A 20315-nucleotide genomic window follows, 5' to 3' on the forward strand; every position below is an offset into this window, starting at 1 on the left:
CGTGGGGCTCCCCCGTCGCCTGTCACTTCCTGCTAGCCACCTGACGGTGGGCTGGTCACTTGGCTTCTCTGAGTCTCATTTCCCTCATGGATGAAGCAGAGATAATAATAACTACTTTGTAGGGATGATACACGGATTATTTGATAAAATGCATGCACATATTTTGCATAGTGCCTGGAAAATAATTGGCTCTCAGCAGAGAAGATATTATCACTATTGGTTTTTTTGGACTCAGTAAATATTTATGGAGTTGTGTTTTGTGCCAGCACTGTGTTGGATGTTAGACGTAGTGCCCCAGCCTCACAGAGCTCACAGCTCTGTGGGTGAGACAGACATTAATCAATTTTTGACCCAATAAATGTGAAAATGTTCCTGTGTTAAAAGCTGTGAAGCAGAGACCTGATGCTCTTGGAGATTTCTGTTGTTCTTGTTTTTTCAACAGCCACATTTATTTGTTTATTATCTGTCACTCCCACTATAAGTTCCCTGAGGACAAGAGGGTATTTGATTCACTGCTCTATCTCCAGTGCCTACATTAGTGATGGACATAGAACAGACACTTGGTAAATATTAACTATGTATGAATAGCTATGTATTTAGGTATAGAGGAAGCATTGGTACCTGCATTTCAAGAGCTTATAGTAAATGGAGCATAGAAGAAATGTGTAACATTTGAGACTCAGTGGAATCATCAATAGGGTTAGTTATCAAACCACAATTACATTCATACCTTGAAAATTGTCTTTACCTGACACTGCTATTACTTACCAGCAGGGGCTGGAGGTCATAAAGTTGGCACCTCATGGCAAGCTGTGCAAGAAAATGGAAAGACAGGGAAACTGGTCATCTCTCCCTGAGTGTAGTGGCTGTCATTCTCACAGTGTGAGTGTGCTAGTCAAGGCAGCCTGACTTATTTAGCAAATAATGTCCAATCTCAGAATTGGGTCAGGAGAGAGCCAGCTCTCTGTCATGTTGAGGGGGTTGGGAGTCTTCCACTGGAGCATCCACTTTCAGCTGACAGGTGCATTAGCCTGGAAGTGACCATTTGCTGTGGCCACCTTGTTGTGTGCCAGAACAAGTCAATCACTTCTGCTAGATGTTGGGGAACAGGATAGACAATGACATGTCCAAGAGGTGGAACTGGTGGTGATTAGATTGCATGACCACAGTCAGTTCAGCAAACTGTGGAGACCACTCGGAGCCAGTCACTGGGCTCCAGGATAGCCAGACCTGAGTCTTTCAAGAGGTTGTCAACTAGTGAGCAAAACAAAGAAATAACTAAAGAAAGGCAGATCTTAATAAGCACTGTATAAAAAGTGTGATTACCACACTTAAAGATGAATTAATTTCACACAGATCATGGAACAGTTGAACAAAAACTTTAACTCCTGGTATGATAGAGATGGCTAATTGCACCACAAAGACTAGTGTTCTCCTCCCATGTTTTAGACTCATGACCAGTGAGCATCTATCCAGCTAAGATTCCATTAACAGCCTTCCCAAATCGAGGTGAGGACTGTGACTAGTTGTCAGCAGTGAAATACTTTCTAAAGAAAGGTTATCTCTTATTAAAATCAGGAAAGAAAAAGGTGTTCTTTTCCCAATCTCTCATGCACCAGCATCCTTTGGCTAAATGTTGAGGTGCATGGTTTCTTTCCTGTCTCCTTTGGGGGTGGTAAGGTTACCAGTAGTTTGGTCTCTAAGTGAGTGTGTGCAGTAAACCCACTTACCCCCAACACCTTAAGGACATAGAACCCCCCTTGGGCTATGTGATGGAATATAAAAGTTATTGAATTTAAAGATTTATACATCTTGATCCTTGTGTTACAGACCATGACAAGTGGTTAATGTAGAGAACAGTCAAGTAGTAGCATTGGACATAAGAAGGAGTGCTCAGAGGCAAGAAAATAAAGAGTGTGTATAATTTCTTATACTGTTGGTCGGTGTGTAAAATAGTACCAACTCACTGGAAAACAATCTGAGTTTCTTACAAACATAAAAATGTATCTATCCAAATTTCCATCAATTCTACCAGCAGGTGAATGGATAGAAGCCTGTGGTATAGTCACACTATAGGATACTATTCCACAATAATGAACCAAGAAAGCAAGGACTGATTTATCAATCCATGCAATAACACACACACACACACACACACACAATATACATTGATAAATCCCAAGCCATGATGTGGGAATGAAACCAGACTCAAAAGAGTCCATACTCTGTGAGTCCTTCATGTAAAATGGAACGTAGTTAGCCTAACTTAGGAGGACAGAATTAGAGACAGCAGATGTCTATAAGGGTTGGGGGAAGGCTTGACTGAGGGGATCTGATGGAAATATTCTGAGGTAGGGAATCACTGAGGGGGTGGTAACGTGCTTGTATACATTTATCAAAACTCATCAAATGATACTCTGATGATCTGTGCAACTCACTGTATATAAATTTTACTTTAATGAAACTAAACAAAAAAGAACAAGTTCAAGAAAAATGAACGGATGATTTTAATTCGAGCATGGAGTTCCAGATGGCAGGAAGCAGATCTGACTGGTATAAAGTTGGGGTATTTAAAGTCAAGGGGGTTTGGATTTTATTACCTAAACAGTGGGGAGTCACTGGGGGCTTTTGAGCAGTGTCTAAAAACCAGCTCCAGCACACGTAGTTAGAAGGTAAATTGCAGCAGTGTGGAGGAGGGAGTTAAGAGGACACGTTTTGTCAGAGGCAGGGGCCCCTGTAAATTAGGCACAGACTGGAATTTCCCTATGCACATATGCGAAGGCCAGCCCAGGGAGGAGGCTGGGAGGCAGTAGCTGTGTTAGCCAATGGAGAAACAAGCGTTTTCTTTCATACAAAGGATATTTTAATCCCTATGACTCTATAGTAAGATCAGCCACGTGTTATGATTGGAAATATTTTCTATTATTAGTTACTATTACTACTCTTGGACTGTTGAATGCCAAGGGTTGGAGGAGTTGGGCAGAACTCAGAGAAAGAAATGGGCTGTGAGGTTTTCATTTTCCAGAGCTCAGCTGAAGGGTGCTTAGCCTTGCCGCTAGTGATTGTATGCTCATCTACTCACACCTCGGCTGTGTTCTTCAGTTTGCGTCATTAGCCCCAAAAAGCCTGGAAGCAGTGATGGTAGGACCACAGGGCACAGGCTCAGAGGGAGAATGCTTTCTTAGACCCACTGCAGGCAGCTGGTGCGTTACTCAAATATTCTGGGAAAGATTATGGCACAAATGCTTCCATTCCATCCTAAATTAGCCCGTAGGTGAATCACATGGATTTCTTAGGAGCCCAGAAAAGAAGTAATAACTACCGAGGCAGCTCAGAAAGCTCTTATTTGTTAAGCCTGTTGGGAAATAGAAGTGGATAAGACTGACCCCCCTTTACCTCTTTTTCTGTTGTATCACTCAGCAGCATTTCCATGTGGGGGCTTTTCCAAGTCAGCCTTGAATTTATGTATTTTTTCTCCTTTCAGCAAAGATGATTCACCAAATGTCAAACCAAACGTGACCTTATTTTAGAACCATTGTTAGATTTTTTTATTTTAAACATTTCCAGAAGTCAGAACAACAATTCCTTTTCAACTTCTGAAACAGGATCTCATAAGTTGTAGTAATTATAGCTGCAATGTACACAGCAGGTACTCAATACATGCTTCAAAGGTGCTTACCCCAGACCACTTAGTTCATGCCAGGCTGCTGGTCCCTTAGTCCTAGTTACCCTGGCCATGAAACTCTGGGAGCACCCATCTGACTGGAGTGGGTGTTCAGCAGTTTCATAATGTGAGTTGCTACTGAACTGTTGCAGTTGTCGCAATCCCATGGCTATGAGGGGCCCTCATTTCGTTCACCAGCTGTCCTGAATGCACAGTACTCGTCAGGTTAAGAGTTCTTCAGAGGACCATTGTCTTGCCCTGAACAGCAGTGGCTTGGACACGAGGAATCAATCTTTCTGAAAGCTGCAGATGGCCAGACTGCTCCAGACTTCCCTGGGGGTGGGGCTGATTACCAAAGATAACTGGCTTTCTCTGCCAGGGAGACCCATTTCCTAGTCTGGGTGAATCTATGGACCCCAGAAGCCCTCAGAAACACGGGCCTTTGTCATGAAGAGAGAGTCACAGAACCAAGCAAGAAGGCTGGGTTTGAATCTTGGTTCTGCCACTTACTAGTAATGAGATCTAGTTCATGAGCCTTCAGGCCTTAGTTTCCCTCTCAAGAAATGGAGATAATTGTTATGACAACATACATAATCAGGAAAGTAATCCATTAATCAGGAAAGTAATCCTGGGCCCCATAACCAACAAACTTAAACATCAATTTCTTACCATGAGAAAAGTTTATTTTTCATAATGCTGAGTCTAATGTGGATGTTTTTCCTTGACAGATGTCCTAGGTGGTTCCTCTATGAGAAATGATTAAGAAATACAAATTCTTTCCATTGTGCAAATCTCCCAGTGATATGGAGTCCTATTGGAAGAAGAAGAGATGGAGGAAAAAATATAAGTATCCTTAAAAAGATAGCCCAGAGGCCCTCCCTGGTGGCGCAGCGGGTTAAAGCACTGCACAGAGAAGCTGAAGCCACTTACACATGAGTTCAATTCCCGCCTGTCCCAGAGGTGACCACATGGCGTGGCAGACCTCTCCTGACCCGCCCGCTGCTCCCCTCAGCAGTGTACTTCATTGATCTGCCTGTTCTGCTCCCCTCTCTGTCTCTGGTGAATCCTCTCACCCTCAGCATCTCTGGCCTGTACCCCAGTTCTGTATGTACAAATAAATAAATCTTTAAAAAAAAAAAAAAGATAGCCCAGAAGAGAAGTTGCCTAAACTCTGCTCACAGGATGTTCAGAAATGTAAAAGACCAAGGAATTGTCCCCCCAAATAATGGTAGCTTGTATCTGGCCATGATAGGTATATTTGCGCCAAGAAATTGGCAAATGCTACAAATCAGGGCATTCCTCCTCTACCTCCTCAGAGAACCGGTCCTGAATATTTCTAAGACTAGAATAGGTCTCTGCCAGCTCTGAGTTATGTGGGTATGATTGGGGTTGAGCATTCTCTTCAAACCATTTGTATCAAAATATGTTTAAAAAAGCAGTCCTATTTTTTTTTTAAAGATTTATTTATTTATTTATTCATACAGAACTGGGGTACAGGCCAGAGATGTAGAGGGTGAGAGGATTCACCAGAGACAGAGTAGGGAGCAGAACAGGCAGATTGATGAATTACACTGCTGAGGGGAGCAGTGGGCGAGTCAGGAGGGGTTTGCTGCGCCATGTGGTCACCTCTGGCAGGCAGGGATGGAACTCACGCGGAAGTGGCTTAAGCTTCTCAGTGCTGTGCTTTTACCTGCTGCACCACCAGGGAGGGCCCGAAAGCAGTCCTATTCTTAAGACAGTAGGGAAGAGTGGGCCCTGGTTGTTCAAGAGCAAGAGTGACTTCTGCCAGGATTCAAAGTCAGTTTCACAGCCTTGAGAGGCTGGTACGTTCACTAAGCCTCACTTGTCTCAGTGACAAAATCCACTGCCCATGGTGGGAAAACAACACTTTTCCCATTGTCAACAGAAGAAGCAGCATCTGAGTCACTCTCCATGGCGAGCGCTAGTGCTGCCCCTAAGTATTTCCTCATTCTTGACTACTTGCCCAAGTCTGCTCCATGCTACCAGGATTGGGAGGTTTCCAGCAATTGGGGAACTAAGCTCAAAGCGGCTCTCCTTACAAAATCCCACTTCTAGAAGAACTATCATCTAAGAACGATTATTAGCATGGTATGAACCATGCCACATGCCTGTTTCCAGTAGTAGCCTTTCCTACTTTTGCCATTTCCTTTTCCGTGACCTCTGGGAACCATTAACAAGGTTTTCCTGCTACTCAGGATTTGCAGGAGAATGCAGATGGCTCCAGAGCATTTGAGTGACATCTAGAAGGATGTGATGGAATTTACTACTGGACCTCTACTTTCCTTACATGTGGCAAACGTTTGTCATCACGCCCCCAAACAGTGCAGATACCACAAAGGTCTCTCTGCATCTTTGCACTAGCTTTTGCCTGAGTCTGTTTGCACTGGGTGAGTGGGCCTGGCAAAAGGGGGTCGGGACTAGTTTTCACTCATCATTCCAGCAAAGGAAAGGCAAGGTTCAGTACATTTCTGTTTGTTTTTACAAAGGCAGTGGGACCACCGCCATCCACCGCCCCCCCCCCCATCAGACCTTCCCCAGAATCTGGAACACAACCTCACATAGCCACAAGCTCCAAGGAGCAGAAAATGAATGGCAAAGCCTGAAATGATGTCAAGGGCTTGTGTGGAGGCCAAGGAAAATATGCGGGGGCCCTCGATGGCTTCATCTCCGTGCTTGCTGCAATGCAGCTGCGAGTCATAAGTTTCCTTCCCCAGCAGACAGAGTACAGTACATCTGAATTAGATGCGGAACCTAGCTCACCCTTCCAGATCTCTCGCTCCCTCTATCTCCCTCCCTCCACCCTCTTTGAGGAACATAAGCATGTCAGCAAGGAGCAAGGGATGCAATGGGAGACAGCTGGAACTGGTAGTGATTTGGAAGTATGGGAGCAAGTGGGGAGGGTGTCGGGAAATGTGAGAACGTAGGGACAGACGGGCCGGGAGTGTGAGAGATGGAATTCCACAGCCAAAGCAACACAAAGTGAGGCAGCTGTTTTGATCATTTCGTCCTTACATCCCCTTCCTCTGGATGCATACGGTCTATGTATTTTGTTTTGAGGTTTGAAGGAAGTAGGGGCTTGAAATGCCTAAAATCATTGTTTCAATATTGCCCTTGACTCAACCCATGGGGCACAGCCAGAGGGTCTCTTCGAACTCAATTATCCTTTAGGTTATTTGTTGGGGGAGGTCAATCACAAGGATGCGGCCCCCAGGGAATATCTTAGCACCCGAGCTGGGCATTTTATGGATCAAATGACAAGTCAGTGGGAACCGGATTATTTTTGAGTCCAGCAAAGCTGTGGAGCCTGGGAGAGGGAGCAGTTAAGCATACTCCCTGGCTGTCTCCTCCTAGCAGCCTCCTCCTCCCCTCACCCTCTCTAAATTGCTCCAGCCAAGTGAAATTTGGAGAAAGTAGGGTCTGTGTGGCTGATAAGTGATGGGTCGCAGGGCCCCTCCTCCTCCACACTGCTCTGGGGCCCGGCTGGAGGGTGTGGCCATCCCCAGGAACGCTGCCTCTCCCCACTCCTGCTCCAGCCCCACCATCACAGACACTTGGCTCCCCTTTTACGAGAGTGTTTATATAGCAAACATACTTTGGGAAAAAAGGAACTCTCCCATGGCCGCCGGCCACATCACCTTGTGGTTACAGAAGCAAAGCAGAGCTGAGCCCAAACTGGGTGCTGCATGGAGTCCACCCAGGGGACTTTGTGCTCTCAGACAGTGGGGCCATGACGCATGTCTTGGTACCTGCTCTTCTGAGTCATCTGAACCTGTGAGATGATGATGGGGCTTCAAGTCCAGTGCATGCCGGAAGAAAGTCCTGTGCAAAGTCCAAGCCCCGCTCTGTCTTTAACTGAAACGTTCTCTCCCACCAGTGTAAAATTAAAATAACCTCATGGCATGAATTATTATAAAGCACTAGACACCATTCCAGTGCTTCAGGTGTGTTTCCTCTAAAGCTTACACAAACCCAGCAAGAAAGACACCATTGGCCCAGTTTAGAGATTTGGCTTGAGGTTAAGTACCTTGTTCAGAGTCACAGAGCTAGAAGTCTTAGAGGCAGTCTTAACCCAAAGCTCGAGTTCTTGATAGGAAAACCCCACAGCCTCCTAATACTTTCTCTGAGTCCCTTTATTCTCTGTCCTGATGGGTCGCATAGGGACTGACCACACACAGTGCTCGATCCTCAGAACCAGGAGCACTCAGTCTCTTGGAGAGAAGCTACCTCCTTGCTTCTCCTTCCCCTCAGTCTGTGCACCGGCCTCTGGGACACTTTAAAAAACCTCTGACGTGATTCCGAACAGCAGAGCTGTGAAGAGTCATGATTTTTTTGCCAAATGCCTTTCCTAGTGCTCCTCATGGACTGTTGAAAATCCCCCTCCGGGTGGGGCTGGCTTGAACTTCGGAGTGTCACCTCTGAGGAGCAGTTTTTCCAGTGAGTTGACTGTCCATGTCCTCCCCACCTACCCTGGATGGTGAGAGCCATGTGACTCTGGAGACTTGGCAGGACAAGCTCTGGCAGTTGTGGGAGCTAGGGGAGATGTCCAGAAAGAGGAGAGTGAGTTCCAGGGCTGAGGAGTGGGTCTGAGAAGGGAGGGGGTGGGGAGCACTGGTACCCACCCACAGAGCCCAGACATGACTCCTGAAGTCACTGCCCCTGTAGTTTCTGGTTTAGTGGCCCCTGGAGAAGCAGACGGCGTGAGATAAGCCTGTGGCTTGGGAGAAGAAGGAGACTCACTCACCAGCAGCAGGCCCTTCCATCCCATCTTGTCTTCTCCATGATATGGGCTTTGGTCTGGCCAAGGCTGTGTGTTTGTGGGGGAGGGACATGCACTTATGAGCACAGCCTGGCATTGTACCCAGAGTTCAAAGTTTCCATACCTGAGAAGAGACAGGACCAATTCAAGGTGAGCCCATGACATTTATTGGTGGGAGCTACACAGAACACCCCCATAGCTCCTTAGAGGAGTGAAAGAATGGCTGCCTGAAAGAAGCAATGATGGAATAAACAAGCAATACATGAACGGTCTCTGTGACACTCTTCTGGTCTTCCTGCTCTATTCTTCTTTATACATACAAAGTCCACGCGCTACCCAGAAAGCCTGATTCCTGTTATCTGAATGCACAAAGCTGGTTCAGCCTATCAACAACCTTCAGATTTGGGGCCACAGCCATCTCCAGGGCCTATAGTAGACTGTCTGTAGAGACACTGGGCCATATTCAAGGGACCTATATTTAAACTCAAATTTGGTTCCCACTTAATGATGTGACATTAACAGAGCTCTTCCCTGTCACTTCCTTTTAGTTACTGCCTTGTCAGAGAGACTGTGGCCTAGTAGCCCTTCAAATTATGATTCCCTGACCATGGCCTTTGAAGATGCCCACAATCATCACACACTTGGCCTTCAGTGCGGGAACCACAGCCACAGAGAACTACAGATTCGTTAAGGCTACAGTTGAATTATCAAGTCTCAGACTTTATGTCTTTTCTTTGATGGAAATGAGGCACCGAGGGAGCTGGCAGTGACTTCTGCTGCTAGAGCCAGGCTCTCCTTGGGATTGTAGCCAGAGTGCAAGGGGTGAGGGATGGTGACTCCTGATAAAGGACCCCCAGGGTGGGAGGTGAGTTAACTGGCAGGGCTCCTCTCAGAAAGGCAGGGAGAGCTCAGAGCAGGTGGGGCCAAAGCAGGGCTGGGCAGAGAAGAAAATGCCACTCTGGGCTTGGGCGCAGAGAACAACAGACTTTCCTGGGGACGCAGGGTCTCTCCCACCCTCATTACTCTCCACCTGTAATAGAGACTCGGGGGAGGAAGCTGGAAGAAGGGAGAGCTGGGGGTCTCTCTCCTGTGTCAGTGGCTCCGTATTGTGCTGATGATTCAGATGATTTAGTGATGATAACAGAGTCAAAGAGACTCTGGAGGAAAAGCATAGCTTACCGAAAAGCCTCTGTGGGAGTTTGGGTCAGAGAAGGAAACAGGATCTAAAAGAAGAAAAGCCAGGAGAAAACATCTGCAGACTGGGCTGCGGGATGGGGAGTGAGAGGCAGGCATCCAGGCGCAGCTGCCAAGGAGCCTGGATTGCAAATCATCTCCCTGGTGAGGGCCCAGGAGTTGGGAGGATGGCAGGGGAGGGAAGCCTACAGAGGCTGGGGAGCAAGGGGCCCAGCCTTCTCATCCCTGCCTCCACACGCTGCAGGTGTCAGGCTGACTTCACTCCCAGGACTGGTGCTACCTGAGCTGTGTGTGCTGAGGGCCAAGGAGCAGGTCTTCTGGTCTCCGAAACTCTAGTGCATTGGAGTCTTCCACAGGCACCTATCCAGCTGTGGAAAGCCTTATCACTTAGGGAATCGGTGCTAATCAGAGAGAATTTTCATTGCATACTCAGTGTGAGATGAGCAACACATAATGTACTCTCTTCTTTGTATATACTGTGGTCGTCAACGTTCTCTGATAGGAGATCTGTCAGCCCTCCTCTCTGTTCATCATTCATTAATCCAACAATTGATGAATGGATTTTAAAGAATGGCCTCATGCACCCACTCAGCCTGGCAAGTGGAAATCAGAAGAATAGGTGGGCAGGATAAAGACTAAGGGAAGAGTTGAGGATGCAGTTCCGGAGCCCAAAAAGCCTAGAGGCACAAGTGCTCAGGCTTTTAATGTTTCCAGAGGATTGGATGAGTGTCCAATCTGGAGGGTAACTGCTTTACTCAAAATCTACTGATTTAAATTTTTATCATATCCAAAATGTAACTTCTCGGCAATATCTAGCCTGGGGTTTAACCAAGCTGAGGTTAAAATTATAGCACACAAAAGTTGAAATTGACAGGTAAAATGAGCCATCACCCATCTCTTACGTCTACTAACCCTCACAAGAACCCTGTGAAGTAGGCACTCATAATCCCCTTGTACAAGCCAGGAAACCGAGACTAAAGAAGGTGAACAAGTTGCCAAACATAACACAGCCAGTAGGTGACAGCCAGAACCCAGACTCAGGATTATTAGGTTCTGCAGACCACCCTCCATCACTGCACCGCGTACCACCATGTACTGCCTCCCTGGTGTGACTCCCAGAGACCCCATTTAAAAGCACATGTGCTGGAGAGCGGTAGCAGGTTAAGTGTGATCAGTGCCTCGCTGGCTCATTCCACCATGCAGAGATGCTGGGCGTCTCCGTGGTGAGCCAGGCATGCCAGGGAATCAGTGTATCAGATCACTCCTTGCCCCCTGGGTCAGCAGTTTTCAAGCTGGCCTGCTGGGAGCACCAATATCTGACTGGCATTAATAACGCACACCCAGCATTAGGGGCTGTGCCCAGCAGGCTGTGGTTTCTCCTCTCTTCTGTGCTGCACTCCAAAAGCACTTTGATTTTCAGATCACTGCCTTTCTGAGACCCTTCCCAGAAGTTCACTTACTTACACATTCCCAGAGGGGAGCAAATAGGATTTGAGCTTCTACTTTCCCAAAGCAGTCAGGTGGTTGTCTGAGGGCTGGATTCCCAGGAACTAGAAGCGAAGGTGCCAATAATTTCCACAGGGCCAGATCATATGCCCCCTGCCTTCACTCTCAAAGATCTGACTTCACTATTCTGTTGCCTAAACTTGGAAACTTGGGCATCCTTCTAAATCCCAAAGTAGACGAGATAAAAGGCAGAGAAATTTAATTGAGACCAATTATATACATACATACATACATACATACATACATACATATACATAATTATATACACACGCGCACACACATATATATACATACACATACACATATATGTACACACACACATAATTCCCATGAAGATCGATCTTGACAAATAATAGATTTACACTGGGAATAAAACACTTTTTTCCAGCTTCTAGCTCCTACAAAAGGATGATGAACCTGAGAAAGTGGGGCTTCAGCTCTGTGCCCTGACTGCAGCAGCTTCCCGGATCAGCTCTTTCTCCTGTTGTTCTCTAGGCCGTTCTCCCCTCCTCACCCTTCTTCTATATTGAGCTAGAGGGACAAAGGTCAGCGAAATGACCACCCTCGTCCCTACTAGCTCATATCCTCCACACTGTAGCTAAATTCAAGACAAATGGTTCTCGCCACCACGAATCATGAGCTTGACATGTGGCAGACCCAAAGTCAAGTGCACAAGAGTTGTTAAGACTCCCACACTTTCTGCTGTGAAAAAATTTGCCTAATAAATTTTCTTTTCATTGTGTGAAAAGGAAAGCAAACAGAAAAGCTGGCCAGTTTTGGACAAAAGGCCCACATGCTGAAGGCCAGGTGTTTTCTGCATACGGGGCTCTCCCGTTCAGCACTAGCCACCAGGCCTTATTCAGCACTTGCTCCCTGGTAGCACCACAGCCTGCTGGAAGAGGAGCAAGGCAGACAGATGTTGCTGCTCAGGTTTCAGAGTTTTAGAAGTCACTAGCTCTGCGAGATTCAAATACCACAGGTGTTTCTCCACTTGAGCCAAAATAGTCAAGTTACAAAGGGAGACAGAACCTCATTATGGACAGAAACGTGAAATCAGAGATGGTGCTGTGTGGGCTGCTCAAAGTTGTTACTTGGGTCTGAAGAAGTTGATTGGTCTCATTTTCTGCCTGGAATCCTGGTTCTCCTTCCTATTTTCTAGACCAGAGGACTGATGACAAAGCATCTAATCACAATAGTCATGTTCTAGAAGGATCTCTCTGATCACCAAACCACTCTCCAGGGAGCACTGGTTGTTGGTGAGACAAGCACAGGACAGTGAAAGGGCTCCCCAGGATGGCCAGCTGGCTTTTATTGCCACAGGTTGGCAAAAGAATGTTTTGCCATGTGAAGAACCACTGTACTGTCTCCACTTGGGATAATACACAGGAAGAAGAAAGTGTCTTTCAAAACTTTTCTGAAGGAAATGGTGTGAGCAAGAAAGTCAAAGCCAGGATAACTAATGTTCTAGTCACACAGTACATGAATTATCCTGGAGGATCGCAGAACACTCAGATTTCTCTGGTATTTAGAAACGAAGGAAATGCTCTACCAAGTGGTTAGCAAGTTCATATTTTCTATGGTTCCTTTTTTCTTTTCTTCTTCTCTCCCTTCCTTCTTTCTGCCTTTATTTCCTTGATGAAAGTAGAACAATATCTTTAATTAAAGGTGACAGAATAAACAAACTCACTCGGCATAGGTCTTGGAATTCATAAAACTAGGTTCCTGGTTTTGGATTATATTGATTTAGATTCTCTTTGTATGTGATCTGAGAATCAGAGTATTGACACCAAATTCATCCATAAAAATAATGTAGCCCGGCCTGGTGGCGCAGCGGGTTAACGCACAGCACTGAGAAGCTAAAGTCACTTCCGCCTGAGTTCGATTCCCGCCTGCCCCGGAACTGACCACATGGCGCGGCAGACCTCTCCTGACCTGCCCGCTGTTCTCCTCAGCAGTGTACCTTGTCAATCTGCCTGTTCTGCTCCCCACTCTGTCTATGGTGAAGCCTCTTACCGCCCCTGAGCCTCTGGCCTGTACCCCAGTTCTGTATGCACAAATAAATAAATCTTTAAAAAAAAAATAATGTAGCCCAACTCCCTTTTCTTATAAGAAAGAAATCAAGACCAGAGAAGTTAAGATTCTTGAAACTTATGACAAATTTGGAGAATTATCACAAGTTTGAAGATGTGATGCTAGTTGCAACCTCAGGTAAGGGAAATCTCCATGAAATCACCTTTTGTTATGAGCTCCTACCTTTTCTCTCTGTCTTTCTATATCACTGATTCAGCCTCATGTTCTAGAAACAAAGGTCCTAGACATAAAGGAACTCAATGTAGCCAGGTATAACTGACCTTGGCAAACTACAACCATAGCGCAGCAATGGAAAACGCTTTCAAAACCATCACTGACTATGTCATTCTCTTGCTCTATATCTTCCTTTCACTTTCAGGTCAAAATAAGTTCTCACGTAACATAAAAGACTCTACATGACCTGGCCCTTTCTAGTTCCACAGCCCCACCTCCTACCATTCCTGTCCTTTACCCTGTTCTAACCATACTGCATCTTTGTTTCATTGATGTACAAAGCAAGTCCTGCCCCAGGGCCTTTGCACATGCTGTTTGGTCTCCCAGGAATGTTTTCAAATAGCCTTATATTTCTTGATTTATTCATATTTCTGCTAAAAGAGCCTCTCATGATTATAACATCCCATCCAGTTTCCATGTCATTCATCTTACTGTTCTTTATAACATTAATATTTTTATTTACTTCCTGTTTCCACCCATATCGATATCATGGGCTTAGTAATTTTCTATGTGTTCCTAGATTAGTACCTATTATATTATAAGTATTTAATAAATGTTTGTAGAATAAATGAATGTAGCCCTTTATTTAGTGTTCATGTATCTTAATTTTTCTCTAATTTTTTCCCAAGAACATACACCTAACACCCTCCTTGCCCCTCCATACACATACACAGAATACACATGTCTAGTAGGGATAAAGCATTTATAGTAGTGGGAGGTCATTTCAAATTAATTTAACATTAATCAAAATGTTATTAGTGAACAATTCTCTACAGATGCAGAGCAAGAAAAAGTTAATATTTAGAATTCCTAGAAAAGGGGAAAATGGTCTTCTCTCTCTAGCAAAACCCCTTTCCACTGATTCTTAACTAAATTTCTTTTATTTATTGTAATTGTAAAAAAAACTTCAATGGGAAATTGTTTGTACTCCCATGTGTTTACATAGAAACTTCACTTTTTCAAAAACAGTTTAGCTTTTTCATTTTTTTACATCACAGTCTTTTATAATTATCCTTTTATATTGAGTTTCAGTTTCAGAGTTCTCGATGAGGAATAATCCCAGTCCTGAGGTCACACAATTAATTCTTCAAAATAAGATTAAGAAACTCTGCATTCTGGATGGAAGACCCTGCCTGGTGATTAGTTGCCTGGAAGAGCTTGTTACAAGCCAAATAGAAGGAGCTGTCATCCTGTTGATGGTTTCCAGGGACGAAGGCTCCAGGACCTGCAGTAATTTCATTTGTCATCATTGCAAAGCCAGATAGTCACGTGAGCTGCCAAAGCCTGCAGCAGAGAAGTTCCCTTGCCAACTGTCCTTAGGAATCAGAACATAAGGTAGACAAGGCAACTGCTAGAAATGAATTATCACTAGCATTATAATATCATCGTCACGAGAAATAGAGGCAGCAAGTTTGCATTTACTTGTAATAATTTCCTAGCTCTAAGCAAAAACTTTTAGTGATGAAGATGTCTCTAGAAATCATGAAGATAGCTGCCTCTCTTGTAGTGTGAGGACAGGCTCCAAGAAAGCTTTGACTCCCCAGGATAACACTGAGCCGGGGTGGGGTGTGTGTGGGTAATGCAACAGAGCCCCCCGCTAGAATATTATGGGTGAGCTGGAAGAAATTCACCTGTTGGAGAGTCAGCGATGTCCCCAAGACATTATGATGTAGTTGATACTGAGCCAAGCAGCAATACCAGTGAAAGATGGGGAGACTCAGCCCCAGTGGTAGACGAGGCTGCCTTCTTTTTCTGGTTAATCTTTCCGTTGGCTCATGGACATGACTTAGCTGATAACCAGGGATAAAGGAAAGGACTCAAGTCCCTGGGAAAAGGGTTAACATGAACCAAAAATTAACACAAAGACCTTCCACAGCCAGGACAAGCTACGTTATGCTGGAACAACAAATAATCCCCATGCTCAGATATTTAAAATCACATGAAGGCTCGTGTCTTGCTCATAGCATGTGTAGATTGCTCATCAGCAATTGGCACGACTCATCATTATCACTCAGGGACGCATCTCAAATGCTGTCATTCATCCTGCCTGAGAGAAAAAGGAGCTCTAGAGGGGTCTTACACTGATAATTAAATGCTTTTCCCCAGAAGCGACTCACATAAATTCTACTTACTAGTCATTGGCCAGAGCTAGTTTTACAGCTCCTACACAGGAGAAAGGACAGTCCTCTTGAGTTAGTATTAATGAGTGGGGCGACCCTTTCTGGCCCAATGGGGTGATCAGGAAATAATGAGAAGGGTGTTTTATCCAAGTCAGGCATGAGATGCAGGAGAATGTGGGAGGACGAAAGAGACGGTGTGGAAGACAGGCAATCGGGGTCCAAGACATTGAGACTGAACTCCCAAAGTGGGGGCGTGAAGCCTGAGGTGGCAGAGAGGTGTGTTACAGCTCAGTGGCCATACTCACCCCAGGGCTGTCCCAGTGGATTGGGGCTGGATGGCAATACCTCAAGTCTCAATCCATTTTCTCCTGCTGGGGGAACTGAGCCCACATGCATATTCTTCTTGGCGACCCTGATCAGTGGCAGGTCTTCCAGGACTTGCAGGAGGAGCTTGCCAAAATACATAGCTGCGAAAATGTTGGAGAAGGGATATAGTAACATACCTGGCTCTTATATTCCTCTCACTTAGAAAATGCTTTTGTTTTTATTTTCAAGGGCTGTCATTTTAAGTCTCAGAACCCAAGGAAAATTTTTCTGAAGCTTTTGAAATTCCCACGGGTTCCTCCAGGAGGTAGAAGACTTTTGTTTGCTTAAGACTCTACAGCCGTGTTTCACTGGGTGCAGTTCAAGACCACCAGCATCTGAATCACAGGGGAGCTTGTCAAACATGCAGTTCTCTGTGCTGCTCTTCTGAATCAGGATTCTTAGGGGTGGAGCCCAGAAATTTGCATATTTGACAAGTTCCCTTGATGCAAACTAAAGCTAGAGAACCACTGCCTGAAAAGAAGTATGATTGTCATTGGGGGATGGATGGGTGTTTCCTAAAAACAGAAAACGAAACCCTTCTGATCCTCAGGTCTTATACAGCAGTGCAGCCATTTAAAGGTTCCAATGGATTTCACTAATCAGTTCTGTTTTTATTCTGGTTCATAACCTTACTCTGGCTCCAACCGCTAAGACTGTTTCAACATTCCTTGGCGTTTGCTGAAGTTTGAGCTACCAGTTGCTGAGATGGGGAAGGCAGGTGGCTGGACCGATGGGCCGGAGTGGGGGGGTCTACTCTCTGCAGGAGACAATTACATGCTCTGAAAAGGACAACCATGGCTTGTCCCAGGCAACAGAGGAGAACCCTTGTCAGCATTTTGAAAAGCTGGCGCCATGCTTGAAAGGGGCTGACTGGAGCCACTGATGGGTCTGGCTGAAAAACAATTGCTTACGAGGAGGATCAGTGTCAACTTTGAAGTCAGCCATGCTCGAATTAGCACCATCGTGGTAACAAGCAGAATGAGCAGGGCTGAAATGACATATTTAGTCAGGAAAGAGGCCTTTGTTTTAAGGGTCCTTGAAAGGAAACAATGCATGAGACTTGGATGAGAAGATTTTGGCTCTTTTTTTTTTTTTAAGTCAGGAAAGTTCATGTTTTGATGAATTGGGTCATCTTCATAGCTTCCATATTGGCAGGCAGAACTGCCCTTTCTGGGTTGTCGGACTGGTTCTCTCACTCACGTGGTGTGTGTCCTTAGGAGTCATGAATGCTCTGTTTGCTGCAGAGGTTCCAAGTGTGTGTGTGTGGGGTGTGGTTCCATGTCTTCTCTGCAGACCAGGGGTCCTCTACATAGCTCTTGGATAAAATAAGCCACAGCTATCACACCTTGGAACTCAGGCTGTCTTTACCTCCTCTTAGCTGCCACTTCCTCCAACACTGCAGAAAGTGATGGTTGTGATTTTGGTAGTGGCGGGGGAGCAGTGGCAGTGGGCAGTGCTGGTGTCAGCCTCAGCCCTGGTGCTGCTCTGTCACGATCCTTTATTCTCAGACTTCTGGCCTCACATAATGTTGTTCTTTTCTCTTCATAGATCCTCCAGGCATGCTGGTAATGGCCAAAAGGGTTCTTGGACAAGGTCTCCTCAGCTCTTGGGAGGATATGGGGACAGGGGTAGGAAGTTAGTTATTTTTCCAGTTACATTGTCTTATGTCTTACTTTTTCAACTTTTGTATGAATAACATTTGGGAATACTATTTTTCCTTAAAAATAAAATACAATCTCTAAAAAGCCTAGCTCAGTGCCTGGCCCAAAAAGAAGGAAAAAAAATCAGCCTGTGATGGGGATTTCTGCAATGTAATTTGACTATTTGATTAAATATTACAAATGGTATTATGATAGTGACTTTTATTTTGAGGGGGGGCTTTGATTCCTGCAACAACCACATTACAGTTGTCGCAGAAGGCAGGAATTTTTCTGTCTCCAGCATATGAAACAAACAGTTATACTTGTCTAATTTAGGCATAAAGTGTTTTGCCTCTTTTCTCTTAAAAGCATTCTTTAACAAAGCCCAAAGTGCAGTTGGAATACATCGTCCAGTTTGTAATTGAAATCAGGAGTCCATTATTATTAGCTTTCTGGACAGGCACAGGCTAGTTATTTAACACTTCTTCACGCAGCCCTGTTCATCTGCAAGATGGGAATGATGTTCATTTTCCTGATGGTCATTTTTCAGCTCTGTTGTAAAGTAGAATAAAAGACGATCCTTCAAACACTTTCAATTCCTCAAAAGAAAAAGTTGCTATAGTAACCCAGAGCATTAGTCCAGGTTTCAGTTCATTGTTGGAAAGTCTTTCAAAACTAGTATTTCATGGAGGGTGAAAAAGAGACATGTTAAAATTACCCATTTAGGTAGCACTTGGCAACTTAGATACAAATCAGGGCACACTTCCGGAAGGTTATAGGGTATGTGCATTAAGAATAACTTGCAGCAAAGAAAAAACTTAGTGCAGCTCCTCACAGCTCAGCCATCTGGCAAGCCCCCCACACCACACCACCCTCTGCCGCTCACCTGGGCACAGCAGGGTCCTCGGGTTTTTAGATCCAAGCCAGGCTGGTGCTGGAGCAGCAAGCACAGCAAACCAGCCACGAGACAGGAGAGCCCATTCGTTGGCTAATTTAACTTATAATATTTGGTCACTGCTTGGCAGGCATGGCTGTCTCTTGGGTGGTATTTACTTGGGCATTTATGTGGAGAACTTGTCTGGCTTGGCATTTTTTTTTTTTAATGACTTGATGTCATCTTTTAATGGCCCCACTCTAAGATGAGTTCCCTCCTCCCCTCTGCACTATTCTGTCATCTAGATCAATTCTTCTGACTCTAGTACATCTGGCCAAGCTGATTCAGAGATGCATCCAGTAAGTGTCTCACCACAGGTGCTCTCATTTCAGGGGAAGGAAGATGGCTGGGAACTCTAAGTCAGGCACCCTCTGCCTTGCAAATCCTCTTTAAACTAGACCTTTCAACCAAATCTGCCACTGTCGGAGGGCCCTCTCAAATTGGTAAAATATTCCTAAGTCTCCAACACCAAAGAAAGAAAATCCTCAAGTGTTTACTGCCATCCAGACTTCAGAAAAATTCCTACTCTGTGTGTGTGTCCTCCTAAGTTATTTTGCTTCTTTATGAAAATGTACTGGAAGTTGTTGAGCAAAAATTGAGCCCATTGCTTCCCTCTTCCTTTGATGTTATAGTTGAATGCCAGTTACCCCTAGATGTTTTCTGTTTCTTTAGGGCTTTGTCTTGCACACTGCTTATAGGCCTTGAGCACCTGTTCTTTTTGATGGAGCTTCAACCCAATACCCTACCCCAAAGTTCTTCCTCCTCTAGATCTAGAGAAGGATCCAGTCTCCTACTACCAATGTCAAAGGCTTTCAGAATATCATTTTGCTCAAAAACCCTTCTCTTCTCCAAAAAGATAGTCATGCTACTCTCTTTCTTTCTGGCCCTGTCATGGAAATGCCTTTTCATTCATCACTTCTGCTTTGCCCAGCTACTCCTTTCATTGGTTAAAGATTTTCTGGAATCCCAGCCCTCCCTGGTGGCGCAGCAGGTTAAAGCACTAAGAAGCTTAAGCCATGTCCGCATGAGCTCGATTCCCGCCTGCCCCAGAGGAGATCCACATGGCGTGGCAGACCTCACCTAACCCGCCAGCTGCTCCCCTCAGCAGTGTACTTCCTCGATCTGCCTGTTCTGCTCCCCACTGTCTCTGGTGAATCCTATCACCCTCTGCATCTCTGGCCTATGCCCCAATTCTGTATGAATAAATAAATAAATCTTTTTTTTTTTTTTTAAAGAAAGATTTTCTGGAATCCCATTTCCTTTACATAGACCATTCTGTCCACGGGGGGATACTGATGACTTAAGTCAGAGCGTGTCTTTCACTCCTTCCAGTTCCCTCAGCTTTCCCATAATAAAGAATCCTTCATTTTCTTATTTGCCTAATGCCTGCCTTCTGGGATATGTGATTTCCCAGCTGCTGGGGTTTCCCATCTTCATTGTCAAGTCCTCATTGCTGAATGAGGACTTTGTCACCCACTCACATGGCACCAGAGACTTGGGGTAATTTAATTATTTTTCACAGTGATGAGCAGCTCTGGTTTACAAGTGACAAAATGAGGTGCAGATAGATTCCTCAGAACAAATTAATGGCCTGATTAGACACAGAGTTAATCTTCTAGTGCATGAGTTATAGGACCATATTCCCTAGAGTTCATCCTTTCTTTTAGATCCTGTTTATTGTAGGGGAAAGAGAGAGCCTTTTTTGAGTCTGTTCTGCTTCATTTCCCCTCCCACTGGTTGGTGTCTTATAAATGCTATTTGATGAAGATAAGAACTTCACATTATAAAAAAATAAAAATAAAAACAAAAA

The 20315-nt window shown here is 45.0% G+C and overlaps 1 long non-coding RNA gene across 3 annotated transcripts; it reads right to left on the minus strand.

Annotated features, from left to right (window-relative positions):
- Positions 1–4130: 4130 nt before the first annotated feature.
- On the minus strand, positions 4131–18563 carry LOC105853252. Of its 3 annotated transcripts, XR_001145119.1 has the most exons (4): positions 18458–18563; positions 15871–16032; positions 15077–15270; positions 14264–14670 (listed from the first exon to the last, which is right to left on the minus strand). It is a non-coding gene; the product is annotated as an uncharacterized LOC105853252 (long non-coding RNA). The 3 variants fall into 3 exon arrangements; XR_001145118.1 differs by lacking the exons at positions 14264–14670; positions 15077–15270 and adding an exon at positions 4131–4475; XR_001145117.1 differs by having other exon boundaries at positions 14264–15270.
- Between the last annotated feature and the right edge of the window lie 1752 nt (positions 18564–20315).

This window comes from Condylura cristata, unplaced genomic scaffold (genome assembly GCF_000260355.1).
Source record: "Condylura cristata isolate star-nosed mole 26May11 unplaced genomic scaffold, ConCri1.0 scaffold00006, whole genome shotgun sequence".
NCBI classification, from domain to species: domain Eukaryota; kingdom Metazoa; phylum Chordata; class Mammalia; order Eulipotyphla; family Talpidae; genus Condylura; species Condylura cristata.